Raw genomic sequence first — 19,304 nt, forward strand, 5'->3', positions numbered from 1 at the left:
AGATTTAAATTTAATTAAATTTAGAGAATATCAATTTTTAAATTGATTTATTTTTATAATAATTCCATTAAGATTATGTTTATTTTCTTCGATATTAGCTGAAACTAATCGAACTCCATTTGATTTTGCAGAAGGGGAAAGAGAATTAGTTTCAGGATTTAATATTGAATATAGAAGAGGGGGATTTGCTTTAATTTTTTTAGCTGAATATTCAAGAATTTTATTTATAAGAATATTATTTATTATTTTTAATATAGGAGGTTATGAATTAAATTTATTATTTTATTTGAAGTTAGTATTTATTTCTTTTTTTTTTATTTGAGTTCGTGGTACTTTACCTCGTTATCGTTATGATAAATTAATATATTTATGTTGAAAAAGATATTTACCTATTTCTTTAAATTATTTATTATTTTTTTTAGGTTTAAAAATATTATTAAATTAATAAAATAAATTTAGTATAAATTAATAGAATATTTATTCTTTCTTAAGTTTTCAAAACAAATGCTTAAACAAGCTCATTAATTAGTAAAAAATTAATTTATCTCAAAATTTATTTAAAATTGGGTTAATAATAAAATAAGAAAAATAAATTAAAGTTAAAATTTGTCCTGTAATAATATAAGGTATTTCTACTGGTCGTGATCCAATTCAAGTTAATAAAATAATAGTAATAATTAAAAATCAAAATAAAATTTGATTTAAAGGATAGAATTGAATACCTTGAATTTTTTATTAAAAGTAAATGGTAGAATAATTAAAATTAAAATGGATAAAACTAAAGCAATTACACCTCCTAATTTATTAGGGATTGATCGTAAAATTGCATAAGCAAATAAAAAATATCATTCTGGTTGAATATGAATTGGGGTAATTAAAGGATTAGCTGGAATAAAATTATCAGGATCTCCTAATAAATATGGATTTGTTAAAGTTAATAAAGATAAAAAAAAAATTAATACAATAAATCCAATTAAATCTTTAAAAGTAAAAAATGGGTGAAATGGAATTTTATCTAAATTTCTATTAATTCCTAAAGGGTTATTAGATCCAGTTTGGTGAAGAAATAATAAATGAATTATAGTTAATATTAAAATAATAAATGGAAATAAGAAATGAAATGTATAAAATCGAGTTAAAGTTGCATTATCAACAGCAAATCCTCCTCAAATTCAATTTACTAATATATTTCCTAAATATGGAATTGCAGATAATAAATTAGTAATTACTGTAGCCCCTCAAAAAGATATTTGACCTCAAGGTAAAACATAACCTATAAAAGCTGTAGCTATTAGTAAAAATAAAATAATTACTCCCACTAGTCAAGTTAATTTTAAATTGAAAGATTCATAATAAATTCCTCGTCCAATATGTAAATAAATACAAATAAAAAAAAAAGATGCTCCATTAGCATGTAAAGTACGAATTAATCACCCATAGTTAACATTTCGACAAATATAATTTACTCTATAAAAAGAAATATCAATATTTGCTGAGTAATATATAGTTAAAAATAATCCTGTAATAATTTGAATTATTAAACATAAAGCTAATAAAGATCCAAAATTTCATCATGAAGAAATATTAGATGGAGAAGGTAAATCAATTAAAGATCCATTAATAATTTTTATAATAGGATGAATTTTTCGAATTGGTTTAAATAAATTTATCATTAGTAATTAAAATTATATAATTGAACGTAAAGGTCCAAAAAAAATATTTGTAATTTTTACTACTGCAATAAGAGTAATAAATAGATAAATAATTAATATTATTATTAAAAAATAAGTTTGTTCATTATATAATTTTGTTAAATTAAAATTATATTCATTATTTGAAAATATAAATAAATTAAAAAAATTTAATATTTCATCATTAAAATATAAATTTATTCAAAATAAATTATTTTTAAAATAAAATGATAATATAAATAAAAAAATAATTCCTAATATTATAAAAATTTTATTAAAGATTGAAATTTTAAATAATTCATTAGAAGCAATTCTTGAAACATAAATGAATAGAACTAATAAACCTCCTAAAAAAATTAAGAATAAAATATATGAGAATCAATAAGTATTGATTATTATTCCAGATAAAATACAAGTTAATAAAGTTTGAATTAAAATAAATAATCCTATTGATAAAGGGTTATTAGTAAAAAATATAAAAAAAGAAATAAATATAATTAAATTAGATAAAAAAATTTTTATAATTTCAAAGAATAGTTTTTTTAAAAATAATAATTTTGGAGATTATAGATAAAGATAATCTTTTTCTTTGAAGTTTTTAAAGAAAAATCTTATTTTTGGTTTACAAGACCAAAGTTTTTTTTTAAACTATAAAAACAAATGATAAATATAAGTTTAATTATTATTATATTTTTTATTGGAAATATAATTTTTGTTTCAAAACAAAAACATTTATTAATTGTTTTAATAAGATTAGAATTTATTGTTTTAAGAATTTTTTTTTTTATATTATTATATTTAATAATAGTTGATTATAATATATATATGTTAATGGTTTTTTTAGTTTTTTCAGTTTGTGAAGGGGCTTTAGGTTTATCAATTTTAGTTTCAATAATTCGAACTCATGGGAATGATTATTTTCAAAGTTTTAATTTAATTTAATGATAAAATATTTAATAATAATAATTTTTATAATACCAATATGTTTAAAATATAATATATTTTGAATGGTTCAGTTTATATTTATATTTATAATGTTTATATTTATAAATATAAGAGTTTCTATTATAAATTTTTTTAATTTAAGTTATATATTAGGTTGTGACATAATTTCATATGGGTTAATTTTATTAAGAATCTGAATTACATTTTTAATAATTATAGCTAGAGAAAGATTAAATAAAAATAATTTTTTTAAAAATTTATTTTTATTTAATATTATTTTTTTAATATTAATATTATATTTAACTTTTAGAACTATAAATTTATTTTTATTTTATTTATTTTTTGAGGGAAGATTAATTCCTACTTTAATATTAATTATTGGATGAGGGTATCAACCTGAGCGAATTCAAGCTGGTATATATCTTTTATTTTATACATTATTTGCTTCTTTGCCTTTATTAATAGGAATTTTTTATATTTATAAGGAAATAAATTTTATAATTATATATATAATAAAATTTTATGATTATAATTTAATTATATTATATTTAAGATTAATTTTTGCTTTTTTAGTAAAAATACCTATATATTTTGTTCATTTATGATTACCAAAAGCTCATGTTGAAGCTCCTATTTCTGGCTCAATAATTTTAGCTGCAATTATATTAAAGTTAGGGGGATATGGATTATTACGAATATTAATAATTTTACAAAAAATAAATTTAAGATGAAGATATATTTGAGTAGTAATAAGATTAATTGGAGGATTTTTTATTAGATTAAAATGTTTTTGTCAAATTGATATAAAATCTTTAATTGCTTATTCTTCTGTAGCTCATATAAGATTAGTAATTGGGGGATTGATAACAATAAATTATTGAGGATTTTTAGGTTCTTATATTTTAATAATTGGTCATGGATTATGTTCTTCTGGAATATTTTGTTTATCTAATATTAATTATGAACGATTAAATAGACGAAGAATATTTATTAATAAAGGGATAATAAATTTTATACCTTCAATAAGATTGTGATGATTTTTATTAATATCTTCAAATATAGCAGCTCCTCCATCATTAAATTTAATAGGAGAAATTAGTTTAATTAATAGATTAGTTAGATGATCTTGGTGAAGAATAATTATACTTATAATAATTTCTTTTTTTAGAGCTGGATATAGATTATACTTATATTCTTTTACTCAACATGGAAAGTATAATATAAGAATTTATAGATTTTATAGAGGAACTTCTCGAGAATATTTAATATTAATATTGCACTGATTACCATTAAATATTTTAGTTATAAAAATTGATTATAGAATAATTTGATTTTACTTAAATAATTTAATAAAAATATTGATTTGTGGAGTCAAAAATATGATATTTATCATCATTTTAAGTTATTAAAAAATATTCTATTTGTCTTATTAGTTTTTTTTTTTTATTTTTTTTTATATTAATTAATTTTTTTATAGTAATTTATTTTATTATAAATAATTTAGTAATTTTTTTTGAGTGGGAGATTATTTCTTTTAATTCTATAAGAATTGTTATATCAATTTTATTAGATTGAATATCATTATTATTTATAATATTTGTTTCTTTAATTTCTTCTTCAGTTATTTATTATAGAAAAAGATATATAAGATCAGAATTAAATTTAAATCGATTTATTTATTTAGTTTTAATATTTGTTTTCTCGATAATTTTGTTAATTATTAGACCAAATATAATTAGAATTTTATTAGGGTGAGATGGTTTAGGATTAGTTTCATATTGTTTAGTAATTTATTATCAAAATATGAAGTCTTATAATGCTGGAATATTGACAGCGTTATCTAATCGAATTGGTGATGTAATAATTTTATTATTGATTTCATGAATAATAAATTATGGAAGTTGAAATTATATTTTTTATTTAAATTTAATAATACATGATTTTTCAATAAAATTTATTGGTTTATTAATTATTATTGCTGCTATAACAAAAAGAGCTCAAATTCCATTTAGTTCATGATTACCTGCTGCAATAGCAGCACCTACTCCTGTTTCTGCTTTAGTTCATTCTTCTACATTAGTAACAGCTGGGGTTTATTTATTAATTCGTTTTAATAATTTATTAGTTGAAATAATTTTTTTAAAAATTTTATTATTATTATCTTCTTTAACAATATTAATAGCAGGAATTTGTGCTAATTATGAGTTTGATTTAAAAAAAATTATTGCTTTATCAACATTAAGACAATTAGGTTTAATAATAAGAATTTTAAGAATAGGATTTAATGATTTAGCTTTTTATCATTTATTAACTCATGCTATATTTAAGGCTTTATTATTTATATGTGCCGGGGTAATTATTCATATAATAAATGATAATCAGGATATTCGAATAATAGGGGGAATTAGAATTTATATTCCAATAACTTCTTTATGTTTAAATATTTCAAATTTAGCTTTATGTGGAATTCCATTTTTAGCAGGTTTTTATTCTAAGGATATTATTTTAGAAATAGTAAGAATAAGAAATTTAAATATATTGATTTTTTTTTTATATTATTTTTCAACTGGATTAACAATATTTTACACTATTCGTTTATTAATATATTTAATAATTAATGATTTTAATTTATTATCAATTTATAATTTATATGATGAGGATTATACTATATTAAAAAGTATAATTATTTTATTATTTATAAGATTAGTTTCGGGGAGAATATTAAGATGAATAATTTTTTGTTATCCTTATATAATTTATTTGCCTTTTAATTTAAAAATAATAGTTATTTATGTGACTTTATTTGGTTTATTATTAGGTTATTTAATTAGAAATATAAAAATTTATTCACTAAATAAATTTTTATGTTTTTATGAATTAAGATATTTTTATGTTATAATATGATTTTTACCAAATTTATCTACATATGGGATAAATTATTTTTATTTAAAAATGGGGCAAATATTATATAAAAATATTGATTTAGGTTGAAGAGAAATATATAGAGGACAAGGATTATTTTATATTATAAAAAATAATTCTATTATTTATTATATTTATCAAATAAATAATTTTAAAATTTATTTATTTAGATTTATTTTATGAATAATATTTATATTTATTTTTTTAATAATTTAATTTAAATAGCTTAAATAAAGAGTATAATATTGAAGATATTAAGGTGATTAAAAAATCTTTAAATAAGAATTTATTTATAAAAAAAAAATTTTTTATTTTTACAATGAAAATGTAATGTTTTAATAAACTATATAAATTAAATTAAAAGAAATATTAATGATAATAAATCACTAAAAATTAAGTTAGCAGCTTAATTACAATATATTTCTAATTGGAATTTTTATTCAATTTTATCATTAACAGTGATATACCTCTTTTTGGTTTCAATTAATAAATAAGGAGTTATTAACTCTATCTTTTAAGTCGAAATTAAATGCAAATTGCTTCTTATTTAAGATAAATTGAATAAAATTCAATATTTTTTGAATGCAAATCAAATGTTTAATTAAACTATAATCCTAATTTGATCAATTTAGTATATTTTGATTTCATTCATGATAAATTCCTAATAATAGTATTAAAATAAAAAAAAAACTTATTTTAAATCAAGATAAAAAATTTACTAAATAAAATGTTGGGATAATTGGAAAAATTAATGCAATTTCTACATCAAAAATTAAAAAAATTATTGTGATTAAAAAGAAATGTAAAGAAAATGGAATTCGAGCTAAAGATTTAGGGTCAAATCCACATTCAAATGGTGAACATTTTTCTCGATCTAGAAATGATTTTTTTGAGATTAATAGTGAAATTAATATGAAAATATTAGCAATTGTTATTATGATAAAAGATATTATTAATATTAATATAATTATTTATATTAAAATTATTAAACTTTTTGATTGGAAGTCAAATATACTAAATATATTATATAAATAATTAATTTCCTCATCAATAAATTGAAATATAAAGAAATAATCAAACTACATCAACAAAATGTCAATATCATGCTGCTGCTTCAAATCCGAAATGATGAGTTCTTGAGAAATGAAAATTAATATGACGAATAAAACATGTTAAAAGAAAAATTGTTCCAATAATTACATGTAAACCATGAAATCCTGTTGCTATAAAAAAAGTAGATCCATAAATTCTATCAGCAATTGAGAAAGAAGCTTCTAAGTATTCATATGCTTGTAAAATAGTAAAATAAAATCCAAGTATAATAGTTAAAAATAATCTTTGTGAAACTTGAGTATAATTATTTTCTATTAAAGCGTGATGAGCTCATGTTACTGTAATTCCTGAAGTAATAAGAATAATAGTATTTAATAAAGGAATTTGAAATGGATTAAATACTAAAATATTAGTAGGAGGTCAAATTGATCCAATTTCAATATTTGGGGATAAACTTCTATGAAAAAATGCCCAGAAAAAAGAAATGAAGAAAAAGATTTCAGAAATAATAAATAAAATTATTCCTCATCGTAAACCTTTTGATACTATAATAGTATGTTTTCCTTGGAATGTTCCTTCTCGACAAATATCTCGTCATCATTGGAATATGGTTAATAATACGATAATATATCCAATAAATAATAAGTTTATATTAAAATTATGAAATCATTTAACTAAACCAGTTACTAAGGTTATTACTCCAATAGCTCCTGTTAAGGGTCAAGGTCTGTAGTCAACTAAGTGATATGGATGATTATGATTAGACATTAATTTACTTCTCTAGAATAAAGAGTTCTTAAAATAGAAATTACATAAGATTGAATAATTGCTACGGCAGATTCAAGAATTAACAATAAAATTTGGATAATAATTAAAATAATTAATAAATAATTAGGTATATTAATACCTGTATTACTTAATAAAGTTAAAAGTAAATGACCTGCAATTATATTAGCTGTTAATCGAACTGCTAAAGTTCCAGGTCGAATAATATTACTAATAGTCTCAATTATTACTATAAAAGGTATTAAAATAGTTGGTGTTCCTTGAGGAATTATATGAATAAATATATGTTGTGTATTATTTAATCATCCATAAATTATAAATCTTAACCATAATGTTAATGATAATGAAAGGGATATATTAAGATGACTTGTTCTAGTAAAAATATATGGGAATAAACCTAAAAAATTATTAAATAAAATAAAAAAGAATAATGAAATAAAAATAAAAGTTGATCCATTAATTCTATTTGGTCCTAATAAAGTTTTAAATTCATTATGAAGTTTATTTGAAATAAAATTTCATAATAAATAATGACGATTAGGAAAAAATCAGAAAGAAAAAGGAATAAATAATAATCCAATAAATGTTCTAATTCAATTAAATGGGAAATTAAATAAATTTGTTGAAGGATCAAAGATTGAGAAAAGATTATTTATCATTTTCAAAATTTTTTTTTTAAATTATTTTTATTAATTTTTTTAAAATTAAAATTATTTTTATAATTAAAAATAAAATAATTTATAATTATAAAACTAATAAAAATAGAAATAAAAAATAATAATGAAATTATTCAATTGATAGGTATTATTTGAGGAATAAAAGAATATTACAAAAAGTAATAATTTAAATTTGACATATTTATGTTATTTATTAACTAATTCTTTATCATTAGAAGTAAATGCTAATTTACTATAAAATGGTTTAAGAGACCAGTACTTGCTTTCAGTCATCTAATGAATAATTATTAATTCAATTAATAAAGTTTTTTATAGGGATTCTTTCAATAACAATAGGTATAAAACTATGATTTGCTCCACAAATTTCAGAACATTGACCATAATAAATTCCAGGACGATTAATAAAAAATCTAGTTTGATTTAATCGTCCTGGATTAGCGTCAATTTTTACTCCTAATGACGGAATTGTTCACGAGTGAATTACGTCTGTAGCTGTAACTAAAATACGAATTTGATTATTTATAGGTAAAATAATACGATTATCAACATCTAAAAGTCGAAAATTATTTAAATTTTCATTAGATTGAATTATATATGAATCAAATTCAATATTATTAAAATCAGAATATTCATATCTTCAATATCATTGATGTCCAATTGATTTTAATGTAATTAAAGGATTATTAAGTTCATCTAAAAGATATAATAATCGTAATGATGGAAGTGCAATAAAAATTAAAGTAATAGCTGGTAAAATAGTTCAAATTAATTCAATTATTTGACTTTCTAATAAAAATCGATTAATATAATTATTGAAAAATAAATTTATTATTAAATATGCTACTAAAATTGTAATTATAATTAAAATAATTAATGTATGGTCATGGAAAAAAATAATTTGTTCTATTAATGGGGAAGCTCTATTTTGATAATTTAAATTAGATCAGGTTGCCATTTCTAAAAAAAGGATATTCCTTTATAAATGGGGTTTAAATCCATTACATATAATCTGCCATATTAGAAATTTCTTAAAATAGGAAGTTCATTATAAGAATGTTCAGAAGGAGGTAAATTTTGATATCATTCAATAGAGGATGGTATATTTAATGAAAATAGAATTATTCGTTGGTTAATTATTGATTCTCAAATAATAATAATAATTAAAATTATGGAAAATAATGAAATATATGAACCAAATGAAGAAATAATATTTCATGATATAAAATTATCTGGATAATCAGAATAACGACGGGGTATACCAGCTAATCCTAAAAAATGTTGAGGAAAAAATGTTAAATTAACACCAATAAATATGGAAATAAATTGAATTTTTAATAAATAGGGATTTAATAATAATCCGGTAAATAGGGAATATCAATGAACAAAACCTCCTAGAATAGCGAATACAGCTCCTATAGATAAAACATAATGAAAATGGGCTACTACATAATAAGTATCATGAAGAGTAATATCAATTGAGGAATTAGCTAAAACTACACCTGTTAATCCTCCTACTGTGAATAAGAAAATAAATCCTAAACTTCATAATATTGAAGGACTATAATTAATTTGTGTTCCATGTAAAGTTGCCAATCAACTAAAAATTTTAATTCCAGTTGGAACTGCAATGATTATAGTAGCTGAAGTAAAATATGCTCGAGTATCAATATCTATTCCTACTGTAAATATATGATGAGCTCATACAATAAATCCTAGCAATCCAATTGCTATTATAGCATAAATTATTCCTAAACATCCAAAAGTTTCCTTTTTTCCACTTTCTTGAGAAATAATATGAGAAATTATTCCAAATCCGGGTAAAATTAAAATATATACTTCAGGATGTCCAAAAAATCAAAATAAATGTTGATATAAAATAGGATCACCTCCTCCTGCAGGATCAAAAAATGATGTATTTAAATTTCGATCAGTTAATAATATAGTGATAGCTCCAGCTAAAACTGGTAAAGATAAAAGTAATAATAAAGCTGTAATACCTACGGCTCAAACAAATAAGGGTAATTGATCGAATGATATATTATTAATTCGTATATTAATAATAGTTGTAATAAAATTAATTGCTCCTAAAATTGAGGAAATTCCAGCTAAATGTAAAGAAAAGATAGCTAAATCAACAGAGGAACCTCCATGAGCAATATTAGATGATAAAGGGGGGTAAACAGTTCATCCTGTCCCTGCTCCATTTTCTACAATTCTTCTTGAAATTAATAAAATTAATGATGGAGGTAAAAGTCAAAATCTTATATTATTTATTCGGGGGAAAGCTATATCAGGAGCTCCTAATATTAATGGAACTAGTCAATTTCCAAATCCCCCGATTATAATAGGTATAACTATAAAAAAAATTATAATAAAAGCATGAGCTGTAACAATAGTATTATAAATTTGATCATCTCCAATTAATGATCCTGGATTTCCTAATTCTATTCGAATTAAAATACTAAGAGATGTTCCAACTATTCCTGCTCAAATTCCAAAAATAAAATATAAAGTTCCAATATCTTTATGATTTGTTGAAAAAAGTCATTTTCGCTAATAAAATGGCTGAGTATATAAGCGATAAATTGTAAATTTATTAACGAGAAATTTCTCTTTTATTAAGTTTTATATTCAAATATGATTTAAAATTGCAAATTTTAAGGTATAATAAAATTATTAAAACTTGATAAATTAATTTAAGGCTTAAAGAATTTCTTTATAAATAATTTTGAAGATTATTAGTTTATTTAACTTAAAACCTTAAATTAAATAAAAAATAAAGTTCTAATAATTATACCTAATAAAGAAAGAAAATTAAAAAAATAAATTAAAAAAAATAAATTATTTTTAATAAAAATTTTAATTCATTTTAATTTTAAAGAAAAAAATATAAATGAAAAGTAAATAATTCGAATATAAATAAATAATATTACTAATCTACTTATAATAAAAAAAAAATTAATAATAATAAGATTATTATTAATTAAAAAATTAATAATAATTCATTTAGGAAAAAATCCTAAAAATGGAGGTAATCCTCCTAATGATAAAAAATTAATTATAATTGAAAATTTAATTAAGAAATTATAATTAAAATTAAATAATTGATTTATATAAAAAATATTGGTAATATAAAATAAAAAACATGAAATAAATAAAAATATTGAATAAAATAAAAAATATATTAATCATAAATTTTCTCTAATTAATAAAGCTGAAATTAATCAACCAATGTTATTAATTGAAGAAAAAGCTATTAATTTACGTAAAGAAGTTTGATTAAATCTTCCTATAGCTCCAATTATAACATTAAAAATTATAATAAAAATTAAAAAATTAAAATTTATATTATAAGATAATAAAATTATTGGTGAAATTTTTTGTCATGTTATTAAAATAAATCTATTAAATCATGATAATCCTTCTATAATATTAGGAAATCAAAAATGAAAAGGAACAGAACCTATTTTTATTAATATTGCGGAATTTATAATAATCGATAAAAAATCATTAATAAATATTTTTATAAAAAATAAATTTAATAAAATAGAAAATAAAAAATTAATTGATGCAATAGATTGGGTTAGAAAATATTTTAAGGAAGCTTCTGAATTTAATAAATTATTGGGGGAAGAGATTAAGGGGATAAATCTAAGTAAATTAATTTCTAAACCAATTCAACATCCTAATCATGAATTTGATGAAATAGAAATTATAGTTCTGAAAAATAAAATAAATAAGAAAAATATTTTATTTGAATTATTAATTAATAAAATAAAAAATAAGAATAAAATATTCTAAAGACGAATTTAAATTCACTATATAAAAATTATATTTTAGTGTAAGATGCACAATAATTTTTGAAATTATTAGATATAGTTTAATTCTATAAAATATAATAAAGGTAAAAAATTACATAATTTATCCTATCAGAATAATCCTTTTATCAGGCACTTTATTTTTAAAAAAAAGGGATTTCCTTTATATTTGGGGTATGAACCCAAAAGCTTATTTTAGCTTATTTTTAAATTTTATAATATTTAATATAAAAAATATTAAATATGGTTAATATATATAGTTAAATAAAATTTATATTTAAATAAAAAAAAAATAAAAGATATTCAAATATATACGTGTGTATTTATAAATATATATATATATATAAATTAATTTATTAATTATTAATTTAAATATTATATTAAATAATTTAATATATTATTACTTTTAAAATTAATAAATTATTATTTAATTAATATTATATTTATAATATTTTTTTTTTTAATTAATTAATAATTGTTTATTATATATTTTAATTTTCAATATGGATATTATAAAAATAGGAGAAATAGAAATATTAAAAATTTAATAATTAATGTTAATTTATATATATATATTAATTAAATTTATTATTATATATATATATAAATATATACAATTAAAAATTTAATTTATAAAAAAAAAAAAAAAAATTCTATATAAAATTTTATAATAATAGATAAAATTTTATATTTTAAATAATTTATTTTTAATTTATTTTACATATAAATTTTAGTGAATAATTTTAATTATTTTAAAAATAATTAATAATGTTTTGTAGTAATTAATATTAAAAATTTAAGAAATTAAGATTTAGTAATAAAAAAATTAATAACTAATTTTGTGCCAGCAGTTGCGGTTAAACAAAAGTTAAATTAAATTAATTCAGTAAATAATAAATAATAATATTATTTTAAAAAATATTAAATTATAAGGTGAAATTTTAATTTAATTAAAATTTATATAAAAATTATGATTTAGTAAATTTTATTATAAACTAGGATTAGATACCCTATTATTAAAAATTTAATTTTAAATACTAAAATAGTAAATAATAAATATTGAAACTTAAATAAAATGGCGGTATTTTAGTTCATTTAGAGGAATCTGTCTAGTAATTGATAATCCACGAATAAATTTACTTAATAAAAAATTTTGTATATCATTGTTAAAAAAATATTTTTATATAAAAATAATATTTTAAAATTTTAAATATAAATTAATTCAGATCAAGATGCAGATTATAATTAAGATTAAGATGGATTACAATAAATTTATTTAAACGAAAATAAATTTTTTAATATAAAATTGAAGGTGGATTTAAATGTAATTTTAATTAGTTTGTTAAAATGATTAATAATTGAAATATGTACATATTGCCCGTCACTTTCATTTAAAAATTGAAATAAGTCGTAACAAAGTAGAGGTACTGGAAAGTGTTTCTAGAATGATCAAATTAGAGCTTGAATAAAGTATTTCATTTACATTGAAAAGATATTATAATAAATAATTAATTTGAGGGGAAAAATTAAAAAAATTATATTTAATAAAAAAATTTTTAATATTGGGGGATGTTAAAGTATTTTTTAGAGAAAAAATATAATTATTTATAATAAAATAGTATTGAAAAAGAAATTTGAAATAAATTTGAAAAATTAATTAATTAAAAAGTAAATTTTAATTATTGTATCTTGTGTATCAGAGTTTATTAAAAAATATTTATTAGTTAAAAAAATCTCGAATTTAAAAGAGTTAATTAATTAAAAAATTTAATGTTGAATAATTATTTTAAATAATTAATTTGAAATGAAATGTTAATCGTTTTTAAATATATCTAGTTTTTTTAGAAAAAAATTTAATTTTAAATTTAAAATATTTTTTAATTTTTTATTTAATTAAAAAATTTTTAAAATTAAATATATTAAGGGATAAGCTTTAATTTAAATTTTTATAATATATATATATATATATATATATATATATATATATATTAAATTAAATTTAAAATTTTTAAAATTTATATTGTTTATAAAATAAAATTTATTATAAAAAATTTTAAAAAGAAAAAATAAAATTTAAAATTATATTTAAATTTTTATAAAAATATAATTTATAACAGAAAAAAATTAGAAATAATGATAAAATTAGTATATTAAATTTTTACATATTAAATTTAAATTAAAATTAATTTAAAGGAATTCGGCAAATTTTTATATTCACTTGTTTATCAAAAACATGTCTTTTTGATTAATAATTTAAAGTCTAATCTGCCCACTGATTTAAAAATTAAAGGGCTGCAGTATATTGACTGTACAAAGGTAGCATAATAATTAGTCTTTTAATTGAAGACTTGTATGAAAGATTTGATGAAATATAAACTGTCTCTAAATTAAAAATTGAAATTAATTTTTTTATTAAAAAGTTAAAATAATTTAAAAAGACGAGAAGACCCTATAGAGTTTTATAATTATAATTTTTTAATATTTAATATATAATAATAAATTTAAATAATTGTAATTATTTTATTGGGGTGATAGAAAAATTAAAATAACTTTTTTTTAAAAAATAAACATAAATAATTGAATAAATGATCCATAAATTATGATTATAAGAAAAAATTACCTTAGGGATAACAGCGTAATTTTTTTTTTTAGTACAAATAAAAAAAAAAGGTTGCGACCTCGATGTTGGATTAAGATAAAATTTAAATGCAAAAGTTTAAAATTTTGATCTGTTCGATCATTAAAATCTTACATGATCTGAGTTCAAACCGGTGTGAGCCAGGTTGGTTTCTATCTTTTAATAAAAAAAAAATATTTTAGTACGAAAGGATCAAATATTATAAATAATTTAATTTTAAGAATATTATTAATATTTATATAAACTATTTTGGCAGAAAAATGTAATGATTTTAGAATTCATTTATATATAATTTATTATATAGATAGTATTGATAATAATTGATGTTATTAATATTATAATTGGGGGTTTATTTTTATTAATTGGGGTTTTAATTGGGGTTGCTTTTTTAACTTTATTAGAACGAAAAGTTTTAGGATATATTCAAATTCGTAAAGGACCTAATAAATTAGGAATTATAGGAATTTTACAACCTTTTTCTGATGCTATTAAATTATTTTCAAAAGAACAAGTATATTTAAATTATTCAAATTATTTTTCTTATTATTTTTCTCCTATTATTAGATTTATATTATCATTAATTATTTGAATAGTGATTCCCTATTTATTTAATATAATTATGTTTAATTTAGGTTTATTATTTTTTTTATCTTGCACAAGAGTTGGGGTTTATACTTTATTAATTGCTGGTTGATCTTCAAATAGAAATTATTCGTTATTAGGAGGTTTACGAGCAGTTGCTCAGACAATTTCTTATGAAGTTAGATTATCTTTAATTTTAATATCAAGAATTATTATAATTATAGATTTAAATTTAATTAAATTTAGAGAATATCAATTTTTAAATTGATTTATTTTTATAATAATTCCATTAAGATTATGTTTATTTTCTTCGATATTAGCTGAAACTAATCGAACTCCATTTGATTTTGCAGAAGGGGAAAGAGAATTAGTTTCAGGATTTAATATTGAATATAGAAGAGGGGGATTTGCTTTAATTTTTTTAGCTGAATATTCAAGAATTTTATTTATAAGAATATTATTTATTATTTTTAATATAGGAGGTTATGAATTAAATTTATTATTTTATTTGAAGTTAGTATTTATTTCTTTTTTTTTTATTTGAGTTCGTGGTACTTTACCTCGTTATCGTTATGATAAATTAATATATTTATGTTGAAAAAGATATTTACCTATTTCTTTAAATTATTTATTATTTTTTTTAGGTTTAAAAATATTATTAAATTAATAAAATAAATTTAGTATAAATTAATAGAATATTTATTCTTTCTTAAGTTTTCAAAACAAATGCTTAAACAAGCTCATTAATTAGTAAAAAATTAATTTATCTCAAAATTTATTTAAAATTGGGTTAATAATAAAATAAGAAAAATAAATTAAAGTTAAAATTTGTCCTGTAATAATATAAGGTATTTCTACTGGTCGTGATCCAATTCAAGTTAATAAAATAATAGTAATAATTAAAAATCAAAATAAAATTTGATTTAAAGGATAGAATTGAATACCTTGAATTTTTTTATTAAAAGTAAATGGTAGAATAATTAAAATTAAAATGGATAAAACTAAAGCAATTACACCTCCTAATTTATTAGGGATTGATCGTAAAATTGCATAAGCAAATAAAAAATATCATTCTGGTTGAATATGAATTGGGGTAATTAAAGGATTAGCTGGAATAAAATTATCAGGATCTCCTAATAAATATGGATTTGTTAAAGTTAATAAAGATAAAAAAAAAATTAATACAATAAATCCAATTAAATCTTTAAAAGTAAAAAATGGGTGAAATGGAATTTTATCTAAATTTCTATTAATTCCTAAAGGGTTATTAGATCCAGTTTGGTGAAGAAATAATAAATGAATTATAGTTAATATTAAAATAATAAATGGAAATAAGAAATGAAATGTATAAAATCGAGTTAAAGTTGCATTATCAACAGCAAATCCTCCTCAAATTCAATTTACTAATATATTTCCTAAATATGGAATTGCAGATAATAAATTAGTAATTACTGTAGCCCCTCAAAAAGATATTTGACCTCAAGGTAAAACATAACCTATAAAAGCTGTAGCTATTAGTAAAAATAAAATAATTACTCCCACTAGTCAAGTTAATTTTAAATTGAAAGATTCATAATAAATTCCTCGTCCAATATGTAAATAAATACAAATAAAAAAAAAAGATGCTCCATTAGCATGTAAAGTACGAATTAATCACCCATAGTTAACATTTCGACAAATATAATTTACTCTATAAAAAGAAATATCAATATTTGCTGAGTAATATATAGTTAAAAATAATCCTGTAATAATTTGAATTATTAAACATAAAGCTAATAAAGATCCAAAATTTCATCATGAAGAAATATTAGATGGAGAAGGTAAATCAATTAAAGATCCATTAATAATTTTTATAATAGGATGAATTTTTCGAATTGGTTTAAATAAATTTATCATTAGTAATTAAAATTATATAATTGAACGTAAAGGTCCAAAAAAAATATTTGTAATTTTTACTACTGCAATAAGAGTAATAAATAGATAAATAATTAATATTATTATTAAAAAATAAGTTTGTTCATTATATAATTTTGTTAAATTAAAATTATATTCATTATTTGAAAATATAAATAAATTAAAAAAATTTAATATTTCATCATTAAAATATAAATTTATTCAAAATAAATTATTTTTAAAATAAAATGATAATATAAATAAAAAAATAATTCCTAATATTATAAAAATTTTATTAAAGATTGAAATTTTAAATAATTCATTAGAAGCAATTCTTGAAACATAAATGAATAGAACTAATAAACCTCCTAAAAAAATTAAGAATAAAATATATGAGAATCAATAAGTATTGATTATTATTCCAGATAAAATACAAGTTAATAAAGTTTGAATTAAAATAAATAATCCTATTGATAAAGGGTTATTAGTAAAAAATATAAAAAAAGAAATAAATATAATTAAATTAGATAAAAAAATTTTTATAATTTCAAAGAATAGTTTTTTTAAAAATAATAATTTTGGAGATTATAGATAAAGATAATCTTTTTCTTTGAAGTTTTTAAAGAAAAATCTTATTTTTGGTTTACAAGACCAAAGTTTTTTTTTAAACTATAAAAACAAATGATAAATATAAGTTTAATTATTATTATATTTTTTATTGGAAATATAATTTTTGTTTCAAAACAAAAACATTTATTAATTGTTTTAATAAGATTAGAATTTATTGTTTTAAGAATTTTTTTTTTTATATTATTATATTTAATAATAGTTGATTATAATATATATATGTTAATGGTTTTTTTAGTTTTTTCAGTTTGTGAAGGGGCTTTAGGTTTATCAATTTTAGTTTCAATAATTCGAACTCATGGGAATGATTATTTTCAAAGTTTTAATTTAATTTAATGATAAAATATTTAATAATAATAATTTTTATAATACCAATATGTTTAAAATATAATATATTTTGAATGGTTCAGTTTATATTTATATTTATAATGTTTATATTTATAAATATAAGAGTTTCTATTATAAATTTTTTTAATTTAAGTTATATATTAGGTTGTGACATAATTTCATATGGGTTAATTTTATTAAGAATCTGAATTACATTTTTAATAATTATAGCTAGAGAAAGATTAAATAAAAATAATTTTTTTAAAAATTTATTTTTATTTAATATTATTTTTTTAATATTAATATTATATTTAACTTTTAGAACTATAAATTTATTTTTATTTTATTTATTTTTTGAGGGAAGATTAATTCCTACTTTAATATTAATTATTGGATGAGGGTATCAACCTGAGCGAATTCAAGCTGGTATATATCTTTTATTTTATACATTATTTGCTTCTTTGCCTTTATTAATAGGAATTTTTTATATTTATAAGGAAATAAATTTTATAATTATATATATAATAAAATTTTATGATTATAATTTAATTATATTATATTTAAGATTAATTTTTGCTTTTTTAGTAAAAATACCTATATATTTTGTTCATTTATGATTACCAAAAGCTCATGTTGAAGCTCCTATTTCTGGCTCAATAATTTTAGCTGCAATTATATTAAAGTTAGGGGGATATGGATTATTACGAATATTAATAATTTTACAAAAAATAAATTTAAGATGAAGATATATTTGAGTAGTAATAAGATTAATTGGAGGATTTTTTATTAGATTAAAATGTTTTTGTCAAATTGATATAAAATCTTTAATTGCTTATTCTTCTGTAGCTCATATAAGATTAGTAATTGGGGGATTGATAACAATAAATTATTGAGGATTTTTAGGTTCTTATATTTTAATAATTGGTCATGGATTATGTTCTTCTGGAATATTTTGTTTATCTAATATTAATTATGAACGATTAAATAGACGAAGAATATTTATTAATAAAGGGATAATAAATTTTATACCTTCAATAAGATTGTGATGATTTTTATTAATATCTTCAAATATAGCAGCTCCTCCATCATTAAATTTAATAGGAGAAATTAGTTTAATTAATAGATTAGTTAGATGATCTTGGTGAAGAATAATTATACTTATAATAATTTCTTTTTTTAGAGCTGGATATAGATTATACTTATATTCTTTTACTCAACATGGAAAGTATAATATAAGAATTTATAGATTTTATAGAGGAACTTCTCGAGAATATTTAATATTAATATTGCACTGATTACCATTAAATATTTTAGTTATAAAAATTGATTATAGAATAATTTGATT

The 19,304-nt window shown here is 18.3% G+C and overlaps 1 pseudogene across 1 annotated transcript; it reads right to left on the bottom strand.

Annotated features, from left to right (window-relative positions):
* Window positions 1-8,353: 8,353 nt before the first annotated feature.
* LOC146526354 (cytochrome c oxidase subunit 1 pseudogene) lies at window positions 8,354-19,045 on the bottom strand (annotated as a pseudogene). The gene is made up of 2 exons (XR_014879417.1): window positions 18,989-19,045; window positions 8,354-10,627 (listed from the first exon to the last, which is right to left on the bottom strand). The product of XR_014879417.1 is annotated as a cytochrome c oxidase subunit 1 pseudogene (transcript).
* Window positions 19,046-19,304: the final 259 nt, after the last annotated feature.

The sequence above is a fragment of the Heliconius melpomene genome, unplaced genomic scaffold (genome assembly GCF_056956725.1).
Source record: "Heliconius melpomene rosina isolate 202511_hmr_F unplaced genomic scaffold, ASM5695672v1 ptg000064l, whole genome shotgun sequence".
In the NCBI taxonomy this organism is placed as follows: Eukaryota; Metazoa; Arthropoda; class Insecta; order Lepidoptera; family Nymphalidae; genus Heliconius; species Heliconius melpomene.